General features: G+C 46.4%; 1 long non-coding RNA gene across 1 annotated transcript; it reads left to right on the plus strand.

Moving 5' to 3' along the window:
* The first annotated feature begins 9,877 nt into the window (after positions 1 to 9,877).
* On the plus strand, positions 9,878 to 14,421 carry LOC142913953 (uncharacterized). The gene is made up of 3 exons (XR_012934990.1): positions 9,878 to 10,117; positions 10,569 to 10,728; positions 11,972 to 14,421. It is a non-coding gene; the product is annotated as an uncharacterized LOC142913953 (long non-coding RNA).
* Positions 14,422 to 15,731: the final 1,310 nt, after the last annotated feature.

The following is a 15,731-nucleotide window of genomic DNA, read 5'->3' on the forward strand; positions in this document are numbered from 1 at the left end:
CCGTACTTCACCGCGACGGTCGGTGACGCGAGTGAGCGGCGGTGACCCGGCGCCGTGGGCCCCCCGCGTGCGAGCGGAAGGGGGCATCCCGGCACACGACGAGGGTGTGGGTGGCTGGCACCACGCCCGGCCGTCTTCGTCTCCCCAGTGGCGATGTTTACACGCCGCACCGCCAGGCCCGCCCGCTAGGCCCCGCCCGCCAGGCCCGCCCGCTAGGCCCACTCGCTTGCCCACCGTACCTTGAAGGCGAACTTGCGGTTGATTTTATCGTCGGCTTCCACCGGATTCACCTGGAAGCTGGGCAGGGAGATGCTGCCCAGGACACCCTCCTCCTTGTTGTCTGCGCTCCCCCACGGCAGGCGGCCACGGGGCGGGTGGGGGGGGGCAGAGTCAGCATGGTTGGGAGGGCGGGGGGGGGGACAGCGAGCCCGTTGCCAGGGAGCTCCCGTGGCACGGGGCGGAACGTCGGACATCGAGGCCTCAGCGACGGCACGACGGCGGAGCGACCGGGCCCGCCCACTCGTGGCGACTCGGCTCCCGGCACGTCACAAGTAACCGGGGTAACGAGGTGGTGAGGGCTCGGGGTGAGAAGTCAGGGGTCAGAGTGCACCACTCACCTTTGTAGTAGAACAGGCAGAAGTCGGACAGCACGAACCAACGCTGCTTCCACAGCTTCATCCCCGTGCTGTCCTGTGGTGCCGACAGCCACACAGCCACTGCGTTAGGACGAGACTCCTCTATGTGAGTCTATGCGTCTCTGTGTGATGAGTCTGTGGGTCTCTGTGAGTCTGTGGGTCTCTGTGTGAGTCTGTGGGTGTCTTTGAGTCTGTGGGTCTTTATGCAAGTCTGTGGGTCTCTGTGTGATGAGTCTGTGGGTCTCTGTGTGATGAGTCTGTGGGTCTGTGTGAGTCTGTGGGTCTCTGAGTGAGTCTATGCGTCTCTGTGTGATGAGTCTGTGGGTCTCTGTGAGTCTGTGCATCTCTGTGTGAGTCTGTGGGTCTCTGTGTGAGTCTGTGGGTGTCTTTGAGTCTGTGGGTCTTTATGCAAGTCTGTGGGTCTCTGTGTGATGAGTCTGTGGGTCTGTGTGAGTCTGTGGGTCTCTGAGTGAGTCTGTGGGTCTCTGTGTGATGAGTCTGTGGGTCTCTGTGAGTCTGTGGGTCTCTGTGAGTCTGTGGGTCTTTATGCAAGTCTGTGGGTCTCTGTGTGATGAGTCTGTGGGTCTCTGTGTGATGAATCTGTGGGTCTGTGAGTGAGTCTTTGCGTCTCTGTGTGATGAGTTTGTGGGTCTCTGTGAGTCTGTGGGTCTCTGTGTGAGTCTGTCGGTCTCAGTGAGTCTGTGGGTCTTTATGCAAGTCTGTGGGTCTCTGTGTGATGAGTCTGTGGGTCTGTGTGAGTCTGTGGGTCTCTGTGTGAGTATATGCGTCTCTGTGTGATGCGTCTGTGGGTCTCTGTGAGTCTGTGGGTCTCTGTGTGAGTCTGTGGGTCTCTGTGTGAGTCTGTGGGTCTCTGTGTGATGAGTCTGTGGGTCTCTGTGAGTCTGTGGGTCTCTGTGTGAGTCTGTGGGTCTCTGTGAGTCTGTGGGTCTTTATGCAAGTCTGTGGGTCTCTGTGTGATGAGTCTGTGGGTCTGTGTGAGTCTGTGGGTCTCTGTGTGAGTCTATGCGTCTCTGTGTGATGAGTCTGTGGGTCTCTGTGAGTCTGTGGGTCTCTGTGTGAGTCTGTGGGTCTCTGTGTGATGAGTCTGTGGGTCTCTGTGAGTCTGTGGGTCTTTATGCAAGTCTGTGGGTCTCTGTGTGATGAGTCTGTGGGTCTGTGTGAGTCTGTGAGTCTCTGTGTGAGTGTATGCGTCTCTGTGTGATTGGTCTGTGGGTCTCTGTGAGTCTGTGGGTCTCTGTGTGAGTCTGTGGGTCTTTATGCAAGTCTGTGGGTCTCTGTGTGATGAATCTGTGGGTCTCTGTGAGTCTGTGGGTCTCTGTGTGAGTCTGTGGGTCTCTGTGAGTCTGTGGATCTTTATGCAAGTCTGTGGGTCTCTGTGTGATGAGTCTGTGGGTCTTTATGCAAGTCTGTGGGTCTCTGTGTGATGAGTCTGTGGGTCTCTATGAGTCTGTGGGTCTCTGTGTGAGTCTGTGCGTCTCTGTGTGATGAATCTGTGGGTCTCTGTGAGTCTGTGGGTCTCTATGTGAGTCTATCGGTGAATCCACCCCACCTGTTTGTGAAGCCAACCCCGGATCATGACGGGCGCGTTGGGGTTCCGCCGGATGGAATGCGAGCGTTTGCCGAAGTTCTGGAACTTCCTGGAGCCCTTGGCGTTCTGCGTCACACGCGTAACGTTCCGTCACCACCACCACACGATCGCACAAGCACGTGCAGTCCTCTTGCCGATCCACTGCCGGATGAGGGCTTCCCCAATGAGCCCCCCCCCCTCGCTGTGTTCTAGCCGCCCGGCGCTGCGCTCGTCGTTGCGAGAGTCACTCCTCTGCCCTCCGCTGTTGCTGTCGGACTGCTGCCTCCAACTGCCCAGTAGTCTCAGAGCGCACCTAGCCCGGCACCGCCCGGTAGCGTCCTTAACGAGCCTCCTCCGCAGACGCCAATCTTCACGCCGCTGGCAACACAAGGGCCCGTCCCTTCTTACGCGCGTCCCTTGCGTCCGTTCAGCCCCCCCTTCTCTATCCAACAAATCGTAAGATGCCTGGGCGGGTTTGCGGTGGCCGGACACGCGGGCTACGTGACTCCAGCCAGCTTGCTCCTCGCACAATCCAGCCTGATTAAACCGTGACGGATCGTAGGTGGGGGGGGGGGCGGGGAGCCAGCCTGAATGTTTGCGCAACCGTCGCAACCGGCGCTCGGGGACAAAGAGGGTCCCCATTGTCACAAGCGTAGAGAAGAGGAGGGGGGCGCGACCGTGGCGCGACAAGCCCAAAAGCGTCGTGCGGAGACGGGCACGGCAGGTCCCGCGCGCGCGGCGTCACGCGACCTGGTGAAAAGATAACGCCGCTCTAACGGCCTAGAGAACCGCCGGGGAGCTTCTGCTGCCAAAGCGGAGGCGGTGTGCGAGAGGCACGCCGCCCAGGTGTGGCAACTCGTCAGCCCTCTACGCGAGCGCAGCCTCGACTCGCGCAGAGCGCAGTGGGGGTCGGAGTGTCTGATGGGGCGCAGCGTAGAGGCAAACGGTGGGGGGGGGGTTGTTCGTTTCACACGCAATAAACTTTCGCAACCAATATTATTGTTGATAATCAAGGTTTTTGGGTCCGATCGCGTAAGTATAAATGTGTCGTAACCCTCCACCACCCGACAGCCAATTAGTAAGGGATCTATCACGTAAACAAACGCTAATTAGTTACTTATATAGTGTGGTGTATAGTGTAGTGTATAGTGTAGTGTATACTACTTCAGCCCACCGGTGTGTTGGAGAGTAAATCCACAACATTTACAATTTGAGTATGACGCTTCGCTGGTAATTACATCAACCATCAGCATTGGGTAATTTGACAGAATAGTGAAGCAATCCACCTGCTTCCGGTCTCAAATAGAACAGCAGCAGGACGACGTCATCACCCCCCCCCCCCCCACCGCCTCCGAGTGGCATGCTCCAGGTTCGGCAGATGAGTTAAACGACTCTCAGAGTGAGCGTCAATTACCAGATTATCAGCACACACAGAGTGGTCGACCGCGAGGGAGCCATCCCTCAACCTCACCCAGGGATCAATCGCCTGATACACACACACAGCTGTACCTACGACAGATTCCCCGTAAAGCCTTCACTGACTCTACGGGGAATCTGTCTAGTCAGCGAGTAGCACCTAAGAAGGCCGGCACTGTGGCACACGAGGGGGGTGGGTGGTCAGCACCATGCCCGACCGCCTTTGTCTTCCCAGTGACGATGTTTACACACCGCACCAGGTACTTATTTGAGGCTGAGTCGACCTAGAGGAGGCCCAGGACCGGTTCTGATAATCGTCAGTGGTGTTGGCCGTGAGCGGGAATCTAACCCGGGTTGCCAAGTTCGTAGCGCAGCGCGCTAACCGCTACACTACCGCTCCCCACACACACGCACACACACACGTGCACACATACGCACACGTACGTACAAACACGCACACGTACACACACGCGCATGCAGACGTACACACACACGCACGCACGCACCTTAGGCACGGGGCTGGGGGGGGCGCCCCCCCCGTCGTGCTCTCCCCCTGCCGAGTGGCCGGACATTGCGCGGTGGCGGCGGCGGTGGCGGCGGTGGTAGCGGTGGCAGAGCTCCCGCTGGAAACGCTGACCGGGCGCGCCGGCGCCGCGTCACACACCACCAGCAGCTCCTCCTCCCCTCCTCCGTTGCCTCCGCCCAGCTGATGCTGCTGCTGATGATGGTGTTGGTGCTGCTGCTGATGTTGCTGATGATGTTGTTGCTGTTGCGGCGGCTGCTGTTGTTGTTGCGGTGGTTGCGACGATTCGGAAATCCTGGGGGAGACGTTGGTTCTGCCACTGCCGACAGTTGTGTTTGAGATAATTTAATATTTCTCTGATGTTCTTTTAGTCTTACGCTGATGTTACGTCCCGTCTGCCCAATGTAGCAGCTGCCACATGAACAATTAATCTGATATACACCTTCTGTTGATAGTTTAGGTAATGCATCTTTAGTGCAAGATACTAGTTTTTGAATTTTGCGAACTGTACCAAATCTTACTGTAATGTTTTGCTTTTGCAAAACACGGGATAATTTGTCAGTTACTCCTGAGATATATGGAATTTTTATTGTTTTAACAATCTGGTCGCTTTCAGCAGTATTGCTTTGCGATCGTGATTTGGCATTCAGTGCTCTGTTAATTTGAGCATTATTGTAGCCATTCTGTCGTAGTGCGTCTTTAACATGTTTAATCTCTCTCACTAGACTCTCACCATCTGACACTGTTTTAGCCCGATGTATGAGCGTCTTGATAAGAGAGGATTTCTGAGCTGGATGATGATGTGATTCTGCATTCAGATAGGCATCAGTGTGCGTTTGCTTTCTGTAAACGCTGTGTGTTATTTTACCATTTAGGCCATGTCCAAGCAAAATATATAGGAATGGGAGTGTGTTATTCACCTCAATTTCCATGGTGAACTGGATGGCCGGGTTTTGTGCATTGAGATGATTTAGAAAATCATTAAGTGTATCTTTACCATGTGGCCAGACAACCAAAGTGTCATCCAAATACCTAAACCAAAAGGATGGTTTTAATGTGCTCGAGGCAAGTGCTCTTATTTCAAAGTTTTCCATGTACAAATTTGCTATAGCAGGGGATAAAGGAGAACCCATTGCTGCTCCTTCCTTTTGTTTAAAGAAATCTCCTCTCCATAAGAAGTAAGTGTTATTTAAACAATGGCCAGCAAGTTTCGGAATATCTTTTGGTAAACCGGTATTCTTTACTAGTGTATCAAGTAATTTAAGCGATTCGTCCACTGGAACCTTAGTGATTAGAGAAATCACATCAAAACTTACCAGAATATCATCAGGAGTAAGTTTAATATCTTTAATCACATTCACAAGATGTTCTGAATTTTTTATAAATGAAGATGTCTTACATCAGCGTAAGACTAAAAGAACATCAGAGAAATATTAAATTATCTCAAACACAACTCTCGGCAGTGGCAGAACATGCTTGTCAACAAGGACACTCAATTGATTTTGACAATGTTGCAGTGGTGTGTAAAACTAATTATTACTGGCAAAGACTAATTAGAGAATCCATTGAAATTGAGAGGAACAAGAATAACTTTAATCGCTCTGACAGCTACCGGCTTAGTGCGGCCTGGAAGCGTATTATTAAATAATACACATTACATTTTGATTTAAAGAATTACTAATCTACAACTCATTACTAATCATAACCAATGACTGATTACTAATCGATTATATAATTACAATACCCCCCCCCTCCGCCTCTAATCACTGCACCTGATATGAGTTAAGTGATGATGTCACCCTGCTGCTCTATATAAAACTGGGAGCAAGCGAGGGCTTTACCATTCTGGCGAATTGCCCGATGACGCTGGATGTATTTACCAGCGAAACGTCGTACTCAAACTGTAAATGTGGATTAACTCTTCAACACACCGGTGGGCTGAAGTAGTGAATTATTTGTCTTTTATCAACGTGACACTTTTTTTGCTGATTGGCCGTGTCGGGTGGTGGAGGGTTACGACACATTTTTAAATAAACGCGATCTAACCCAAAAACCTTTATTATGAATAATATTGGTCGCGAAAGCCTACGTGTTAAACTGACTAACCTCTATGGGGAGGATACTTTTCTTAAAACCAGAAAATTGGAGAAGCTTCGCATTAAGCGGATGAAATTGATATCTCCACTGGCGTTCCTCAAAAGGTGCAGAGATTCAAAGGTAATACCAAACGCAGTTAAAATAACACATCACATAAAGTCTTCTAAAGCTAACCAAATACTACACAAAGCTAGCGAATTATTATTAATAGAGAGAATACAGCACAATAGGAGTGAATTATCTTACATTTCGGAATCGCTAAAGCAGTTACACTTAGATATAAGCAATAGTGTATCTATGCATTATTGGAATATAATCGATAACATAACACAACAATCGGCTGATAATGTGTTTAAACTAACAAAAACTAACCAAATTAATACATTTTCTAGACTACATAATAAACAAATCCCTACTGAAAACCAAAAATTTAAAAACAAAACTGTACTGAACTTGACCAACACTGTATTAACCGGTGACATGGTCTCTATCCTTTCTAAAGGCCTTAACTTTGCCGTTACCCCACGCACAATTCCAGTGGATGAGATAATTGCTGAGGTAGAATCAGCAGTTAGACTCCTTCCACATAATGAGGCAGAGATGACTAGACATGAGGTTGCTAAAATAATTGAGAATAGCAAAGTTCCAAAAGTAAATATTAGCTCTAACGAGGCAAAAGCCTTAAGAGAGCTGCGTGTAAATAAGGATATCCAAATCCTAGCAGCTGATAAAGGCCGCACTACTGTAGTGATGTCACGAGCCGATTATGATAATAAAATTAGAAATTTACTAGAGGAAAGTACCTACATTAAAATTAAACGAGATCCAACTAATACTTTAGAACGTAAGACCACTGCAATAATTGCAAATTCATTAATCCCTAAAAAGGAGCAATACCTAATTAAGCCAAGGGCCTCAAAACCACCTAGACTCTATGGGCTACCAAAGATTCATAAAATCGGCATCCCATTACGACCCATAGTCAGTACAATTGGCTCTGCCACATATCAATTAGCAAAATATATAACCAAACAAATACAGCCCTACATCGGTAAGACATCTTCATTCATAAAAAATTCAGAACATCTTGTGAATGTGATTAAAGATATTAAACTTACTCCTGATGATATTCTGGTAAGTTTTGATGTGATTTCTCTATTCACTAAGGTTCCAGTGGACGAATCGCTTAAATTACTTGATACACTAGTAAAGAATACCGGTTTACCAAAAGATATTCCGAAACTTGCTGGCCATTGTTTAAATAACACTTACTTCTTATGGAGAGGAGATTTCTTTAAACAAAAGGAAGGAGCAGCAATGGGTTCTCCTTTATCCCCTGCTATAGCAAATTTGTACATGGAAAACTTTGAAATAAGAGCACTTGCCTCGAGCACATTAAAACCATCCTTTTGGTTTAGGTATGTGGATGACACTTTGGTTGTCTGGCCACATGGTAAAGATACACTGAATGATTTTCTAAATCATCTCAATGCACAAAACCCGGCCATCCAGTTCACCATGGAAATGGAGGTGAATAACACACTCCCATTCCTAGATATTTTGCTTGGACATGGCCTAAACGGTAAAATAACACACAGCGTTTACAGAAAGCAAACGCACACTGATGCCTATCTGAATGCAGAATCACATCATCATCCAGCTCAGAAATCCTCTCTTATCAAGACGCTCATACATCGGGCTAAAACAGTGTCAGATGGTGAGAGTCTAGTGAGAGAGATTAAACACGTTAAAGACGCACTACGACAGAATGGCTACAATAATGCTCAAATTAACAGAGCACTGAATGCCAAATCACGATCGCAAAGCAATACTGCTGAAAGCGACCAGATTGTTAAAACAATAAAAATTCCATATATCTCAGGAGTAACTGACAAATTAGCCCGTGTTTTGCAAAAGCAAAACATTACAGTAAGATTTGGTACAGTACACAAAATTAAAAAAACTAGTATCTTGCACTAAAGACGCATTACCTAAACTATCAACAGAAGGTGTATATCAGATTAATTGTTCATGTGGCAGCTGCTACATTGGGCAGACGGGACGTAACATCAGCGTAAGACTAAAAGAACATCAGAGAAATATTAAATTATCTCAAACACAACTGTCGGCAGTGGCAGAACATGCTTGTCAACAAGGACACTCAATTGATTTTGACAATGTTGCAGTGGTGTGTAAAACTAATTATTACTGGCAAAGACTAATTAGAGAATCCATTGAAATTGAGAGGAACAAGAATAACTTTAATCGCTCTGACAGCTACCGGCTTAGTGCGGCCTGGAAGCGTATTATTGAATAATACACATTACATTTTTATTTAAAGAATTACTAATCTACAACTCATTACTAATCATAACCAATGACTGATTACTAATCGATTATATAATTACAATACCCCCCCCCCCTCCGCCTTTAATCACTGCACCTGATATGAGTTAAGTGATGATGTCACCCTGCTGCTCTATATAAAACCGGGAGCAAGCGAGGGCTTTACCATTCTGGCGAATTGCCCGATGACGCTGGATGTATTTACCAGCGAAACGTCGTGCTCAAACTGTGAATGTGGATTAACTCAACACACCGGTGGGCTGAAGTAGTGAATTATTTGTCTTTTGTCAACGTGACACTTTTTTGCTGATTGGCCGTGTCGGGTGGTGGAGGGTTACGACACATTTATAAATAAACGCGATCTAACCCAAAAACCTTTATTATGGTTAATCACACTGTGTGTGTGTACACCATGTTAACCATACTCTGTGTACACTATGTTAATCACACTGTGTGTGTGTACACCATGTTAATCACACTGTGTGTGTACACCATGTTAATCACACTGTGTGTGTACACCATGTTAATCACACTGTGTGTGTACACCTTTTTTAATCACACAGTGTGTGTACACCTATATTAATCACACTGTGTGTACACTATGTTAATCACACTGTGTGTGTACACCATGTTAATCACACTGTGTGTGTACACCATGTTAATCACACTGTGTGTGTATGTACACCATGTTAATCACGCTGTGTGTGTACACTATGTTAATCACACTCTGTGTACACCATGTTAATCACACTGTGTGTGTACACCCATGTTAACCACACTGTGTGTGTGTACACCATGTTAATCACACTGTGTGTGTACACCATGTTAATCACACTGTGTGTGTGTATGTACACTTATGTTAATCACACTGTGTGTGTACATTTATGTTAACCAAATGCCAACGTTGGCTCAACGTTGCATGTTTACTGGGTTTGAATTGAAATGTTGTGTTCTCGATGGAGTAATTTCTGCCCCTCTAAATTTTTCAACGCTTTTACCGAACTTAATTCCCCTGTTTGTCGTGGTCAAATTCTTGTAATAAAAATGTAGTCTACTACATTTAATACAGGCTATGACAATGCATAGCCTGTATTAAAATCGGCGTCAATTAATCAATTCATTGCCTCCTTTCCAGCTTATAAAAATAAGATTTATGGACGGCATCTTTAAAAAAATTTGTGCGGGTGGGAAAAACGCCGCGGTCCCTAAACTGCGGAATCGTCTTGCGCGGCGAGCAGGCGCCGCGTGTCTTAGGCGCGCCTGCCCCGTGCGCGTGTTAACGAGTTACGGACAGCATCTCACACACACACAAAAAAATAAGTAGCACGTTGAAGATTAATTTATAAAGTAATCGATCAATTAAGAGGCTCTTTTAAAGCAATTTACAATTTTTTTGTATGGACGAATGATTTAATTTAATGTTTTTTTGGCTAGGTCAATGAAACGCCGCGGTCTCTAAAGTGTGGAATCGCCTCGCCGGGGAAGCAGGCGCCACGTCCTTCTCTCACGGCGGTGAGTTATAAACTATTTCATTATTGTTGTTATTATTATTGTTATTATTGTTAATCTTTAAAGCTTGTGATCAAAACGTCGTCCACTTCCCGTTGCCCACTCGACTTCTTCTTCTTTACCTTTTCGCTCACTTTAAAATAAGAAAGCATTGTTTAAGAATAAAACGTTGTTGTTGTTATTGTGTGTAAGGCGTTTCCAGGGTAGTCCTCGACTTACGACAGAGTTGCGTTACAGCGACCAACACCGTAACTCGGAAATATCGTCCTTAGCCTAGCCGGGAGTCTTACAGAATGGTGATAATTTAGCAAAAACAGAGATAATTTACAGTAGTGCAGTATAAACTATATACCGCATGTATTTATTACAATACTGTATTGCACAGTGAAATGTTAGCCCCAACAGTCTGTTAAGGCTAAACGGAGGGTTTTTGTCTTTGTTTGTGTGTATGCAGACCACGTATTCCTGAGTTTCCGTCCATCCGTGGTGGCGGCTGCAAGCATAGCATTGGCCCGTATAGAAGTAAAGCTGCCCTCTGCGTGGACTCTGTACATGCAACACTTCACTGGCCTTGCCTGGGAGATGATCCTGCCATGCGCGGAGCAGCTGATTTGGTGATTTGCACGACAAACAACACAAAGCTCTCCTAAGTGACCGTTTAAGAGACCTATTAAGGCTGAGTTGTGGCTCACGAGGCAGCAACGTGCTCTTTTCTCTCCACAATTTTTGTTTACAAACCAATACCAGTTACCCGTTAAAGCCGAATTTACCCAAGGGAAATTGAATACAGGTTATGCATCGCTGCCCAAACCATCACTGCTGCCCAAACCATCACTGCTTTAAGATTAACTGTTAGTCACAGGAAGGTGAAAGTGTCTCCCAGATCAAATGAGCAATGTCGGTGGGACCAAGGTATTCGTGTCGATTCAACATTCACACGGTGGAGGCCAGTATCTCCAGAGGACAAATACTGTTGTCAAGTTGGCATGACGAGAGACTACTAAAAAAACCAACGAGTATGCCATTGTGCAACAGATGGCAAATATTTTAAACAATATCCATGACGACTAAATGAAGCTGATATGTGGATTCCTGTGCGTGCGAATTTCACGTCCTAGTCCATCACGGATGCCCTGAGACTCGGTGAGGGGCCCCAGCATTACCCATGGTGCCTTGTGACTCATTGGTAGATGGGCCCTTATGGTTGAGGTTTCTCATCACCTTGCTGAATTAAATAAGCAGATGAAGACATTCTTACGGTGCTGTTGCTGGCTTCTTAGCATTTTGGGCCTGTGCTTAGCGACCGTTATTTAAACTTAACAACATTAAGTTGTACACTCTTAATTTTTAGAGATTGGGAAGTATGCTTTTCAGATTTTGCCCCAGGGTTGTTTCCACTTATGCTATATTGAGGACAAACTACTACAAACGACAGTACTATGCAGTGGTGTTAATTACTGCAGTACATCCCATGTGTTTTTATTGATGTCAAATTCTTATATTGCTGTCAAGGGCACGGTGTGATATTGGGTTCAAGGATTACAAGATGGCTTGAACCTAACATGATTAGACACACAGGCATGGACCTGTGTGTGTCAAGATGGGCTTGAACCTAATATGATTAGACGCACAGGCATGGACCTGTGTGTGTCAAGATGGGCTTGAACCTAACATGATTAGACCCACAGGCATGGACCTGTGTGCGTCAAGATGGGCTTGAACCTAACATGATTAGACCCACAGGCATGGACCTGTGTGTGTCAAGATGGGCTTGTACCTAACATGATGAGACCCACAGGCATGGACCTGTGTGTCTGTACTAACTCTACGTCCTCCCCCTGTGTTCGAACTCTTCAGTAAATACAACTTCAACAGGAAGCAGGTCATGGAGCTTCAGGAAAATCCTGCTGTCCACTCTGAGCAGCCCTCCCACTCAGCCTCAGCCATACCACGTGTGCCTCGTCACCAGTCAACTCAACAGCAGCAGCAGCAGCAGCCACAGCCACTACAGCAGCCACAGCAACAGCAGCAGCAGCAACAGCAGCAGCCACAGCAGCAGCAACAGCAGCAACAGCAGCAGCAGCAACAGTAGCAACAACAGCAACAACAGCAGCAGCAACAACAGCAACAACAGCAGCAGTAACAGCAGCAGCAACAGCAACAGCAGCAACAGCAGCAGCAGCCACAGCAACAACAGCAGCAACAGCAACAACAGCAGCAGCAGCCACAGCAGCAGCAGCAGCCACAGCAGCAGCAACAGCAGCAACAAATGATGCAGCAGCAGCAGCAGCCACAGCAGCAGCAGGAGGAGCAGAAGCACTGAGTGCCCACGCCGTGCCCCCCACGCCGTGCCCCCCACGCCGTGCCCCCCACGCCGTGCCCCCCACGCCGTGCCCCCCCCCACGCTGCCTCGTGCCGGCCAAGCATCTGGTGCCCAAGTCGGTGCAGACGCCACCTGTGGAGGTGGGTCAGGAGATGGAGTCGTCGTCGCCGCCGCTGCTGCTGCCGTTCAGCAAAGAGACACTTGGCAACATTTGGGATGACCACGATTTGGCCGCGCAAGCCGCGTGTCAGCAGGAACCTGGCCATCGAGCCGCACAACAGATAGATCAGCAGGCTGTGCGGTGATTGCTGTTGCGTTTTCGGCAGGGCACCGATTTCAGGAATGCAGAACACGGAGCGAGTTGTCGGTCAAAGCTGCTCAGCTCGTCAGAGCTTTGGTCGGCAAGCTGTGGGGGGGTGGGGGGTGTTCAAGGAGGCTGTAGATTCATACTCTTTGGTTCTATTGGGTAAAGTCACGTAGGTAAAAAATAAAATAATAAAATTCTCACGACGTTTCGGCCACAACACAAGCGGCCTTCATCAGGTGAAGGGACGAGACTGTCTGGAGGACAGCGCTGGAGTGAGCTGTAGATTACCGGCAACGAAAGCGTCGCAGAATCTTCGCGACGGTTGCAAATTTCAATTAATGAGGCGTCGTGCCGCACGCAATCCCGTGAATATCGCAAACCGACTTCCGCTGGTCAAGAGGCCAGCCGAACGCCGACAAATAGTGGGTCGGCCTGCAGTTAAAAGCCACGCTGTTCAGGCCCAGCTCCACTCTGGCCATTTTATGTTTGGCCATGAATTCAAATGGCCAAAGAGACATAGTAAGAAAATGTCTTCAAGCCTAAGTGAGCATTGGTTGATGCTTATTTTCACGGGAGTTTCTCAGCCAATTAAGGTATTTTTTAAGGACACGTCTGTGAAGCGATCGTTGCCGTTCCACAAAGCGGCACTTACTGCGTCAATCCCGGAGGAATAATTGGTCGCGAAAGCCTACGTGTTAAACTGGAATAATTGTAGAATCTACCTCTTGTGTGGGAATTGAACTGGCGACTATCTGGTTATAGGTTGGACACTTTTATCACTGCGCTACACTGAACAACATTACCAAATACACTGAACATAATGTGCCACCTGTTTAGCCGTTAAAATAATTGAGAAACAAAAATAACCATGCGTGGAATTTGTACCAATCTCATGTCTCTGTTTTGGGGCATAGTGTTAGCCCAAAGCCACCCAGACACTTCCATTAAACAGTGAGAACTGTCTGCTACTTGTTTTTATATATTGCGTCCTTATCACTTATGCACCTCTCAGAAAGAACGTGTATTAATGAAATTACGTGTAATTGTAGGGATGGCAAAGTCAGTTTCGAAGTTTTCTGCATCGACATGTGAAAGATGCTGCTACGGACAGGTGTAATGCTGTAATTTCATTGTGGATAATTATGTACACTTTAAATGGGCACATTTAATTCTGTGTGTGACTGGGTGACAGCATTTAGATTCAGAATTATCTCTTGCATGTGAGACAAGGGAATCATTCATTGTTTTAGACTATTAATTTAGAAGAAATTATGTTACTGATAAAACTGTCTTCCTGCTCGACATGTGAAAGATGCTGCTACGGACAGGTGTAATGCTGTAATTTCATTGTGGATAATTATGTACACTTTAAATGGGCACATTTAATTCTGTGTGTGACTGGGTGACAGCATTTAGATTCAGAATTATCTCTTGCATGTGAGACAAGGGAATCATTCATTGTTTTAGACTATTAATTTAGAAGAAATTATGTTACTGATAAAACTGTCTTCCTGCTCAAACGATCATGGCATGATATTCGTATTTGTGGTCCTGATCCAGTGTTGGTAATTCCTTTAATATCACCAACAAAGAGTATTTAAACCTGTAATTGACGAAAAAATCCGATCATAACAGCGCAGGTTGTAAAATCATGTTTTACTTGCAAATAAACATGAACGGTTTCTTTATAAGCAGTGCATTGTGGTTCTCTTACCTTTGGTCACTGTCAAAATAAATCTGAGCAAATCTGACCGACTGTCAGGTAGCACCAATACAGAGATGGGTAACTCTAGGCCCATGTAGTCATTGATCAGACTCATCATGTGTGGTATCATCACCAATACAGAGATGGGTAACTCTAGGCCCATGTAGTCATTGATCAGACTCATCAGTGGTATCATCACCAATACAGAGATGGGTAACTCTAGGCCCATTTAGTCATTGATCAGACTCATCAGTGTGGTATCATCACCAATACAGAGATGGGTAACTCTAGGCCCATTTAGTCATTGATCAGACTCATCAGTGTGGTATCATCACCAATACAAAGATGGGTAACTCTAGGCCCAGTCCTTGATGGCAATGATGACAATAGAATTTTAAAAAATGTATATATGGATAACTTCAAACAAAAATGAAAGCTTTATAAGAAATATAACCTTAGCTCCGTGTAGTTGACGTTGGCCGTGTTATATGTAAATATACTGTATAGGGAAGAAGAAAACAACGTACATTTTCTGAACAATTCGTCTTCAAAGTGGCAACACTTTTGGACGGCCGGGAGTGGGAAGCGGAGACGAGGTGGTGGTGGTGGAAGTCGTTATTGAGGATCTGGAGGTCATCCAGGTGGATTGTGGAGCAAACCACAGCCTGGTAGTCGCACGTAAGTATGGGGTACGTGTTTTATATTCTTTGGGTTTTTCAGCAAAGTAATGTAGATAGGTTCAAAGAAAAGAAAAATAGAAAAATAATGATTTTAATGTTTTCTATTGATTTATTTATTATTTAATTTTTGCCTACGTGACTTTACCGAAAGAACCAAAGAGTATGGATCCTTGCAGTCACGAAACTTCAAATCTAGAAAGAAAAAAAAAGCTACGACGTTTCGATCGCAACACAAGCGGTCCTCTTTTTGTTGGCTTCCTCCTGATGACGATTGCGTTGCGTTGCCATCGAAACGTTTTTGATTAGTTTCTCTTGAACCTATCTACGTGACTTTACCGAAAGATCAAAATAATATGAATTCCTGCAGTCGCACAAGCTTTAAGTCAAGGTTTAAGGTGCATGGTTCTTTCTGAAAATAAATGTGTGATATTTTATGACAATAATTTGATCGTTTCCATGAAACTTTTGGCTGGGTAGAGCTGTGGCAAAGTGCCTCTATGTGCTCTTGAAAGAATTGTGATTTCAAATCCCTGTCTGGACTTCTCATTGTGGAAATAACCTGATCACACGAGCCCAAACCAACATGATCCCCCCACAGCTTG

This window comes from Petromyzon marinus, unplaced genomic scaffold, assembly GCF_048934315.1.
Source record: "Petromyzon marinus isolate PM22_M1 ecotype Great Lakes invasive population unplaced genomic scaffold, UKy_Petmar_22M1.pri1.0 PM_G_Scaffold_27, whole genome shotgun sequence".
Taxonomy (NCBI): domain Eukaryota; kingdom Metazoa; phylum Chordata; class Hyperoartia; order Petromyzontiformes; family Petromyzontidae; genus Petromyzon; species Petromyzon marinus.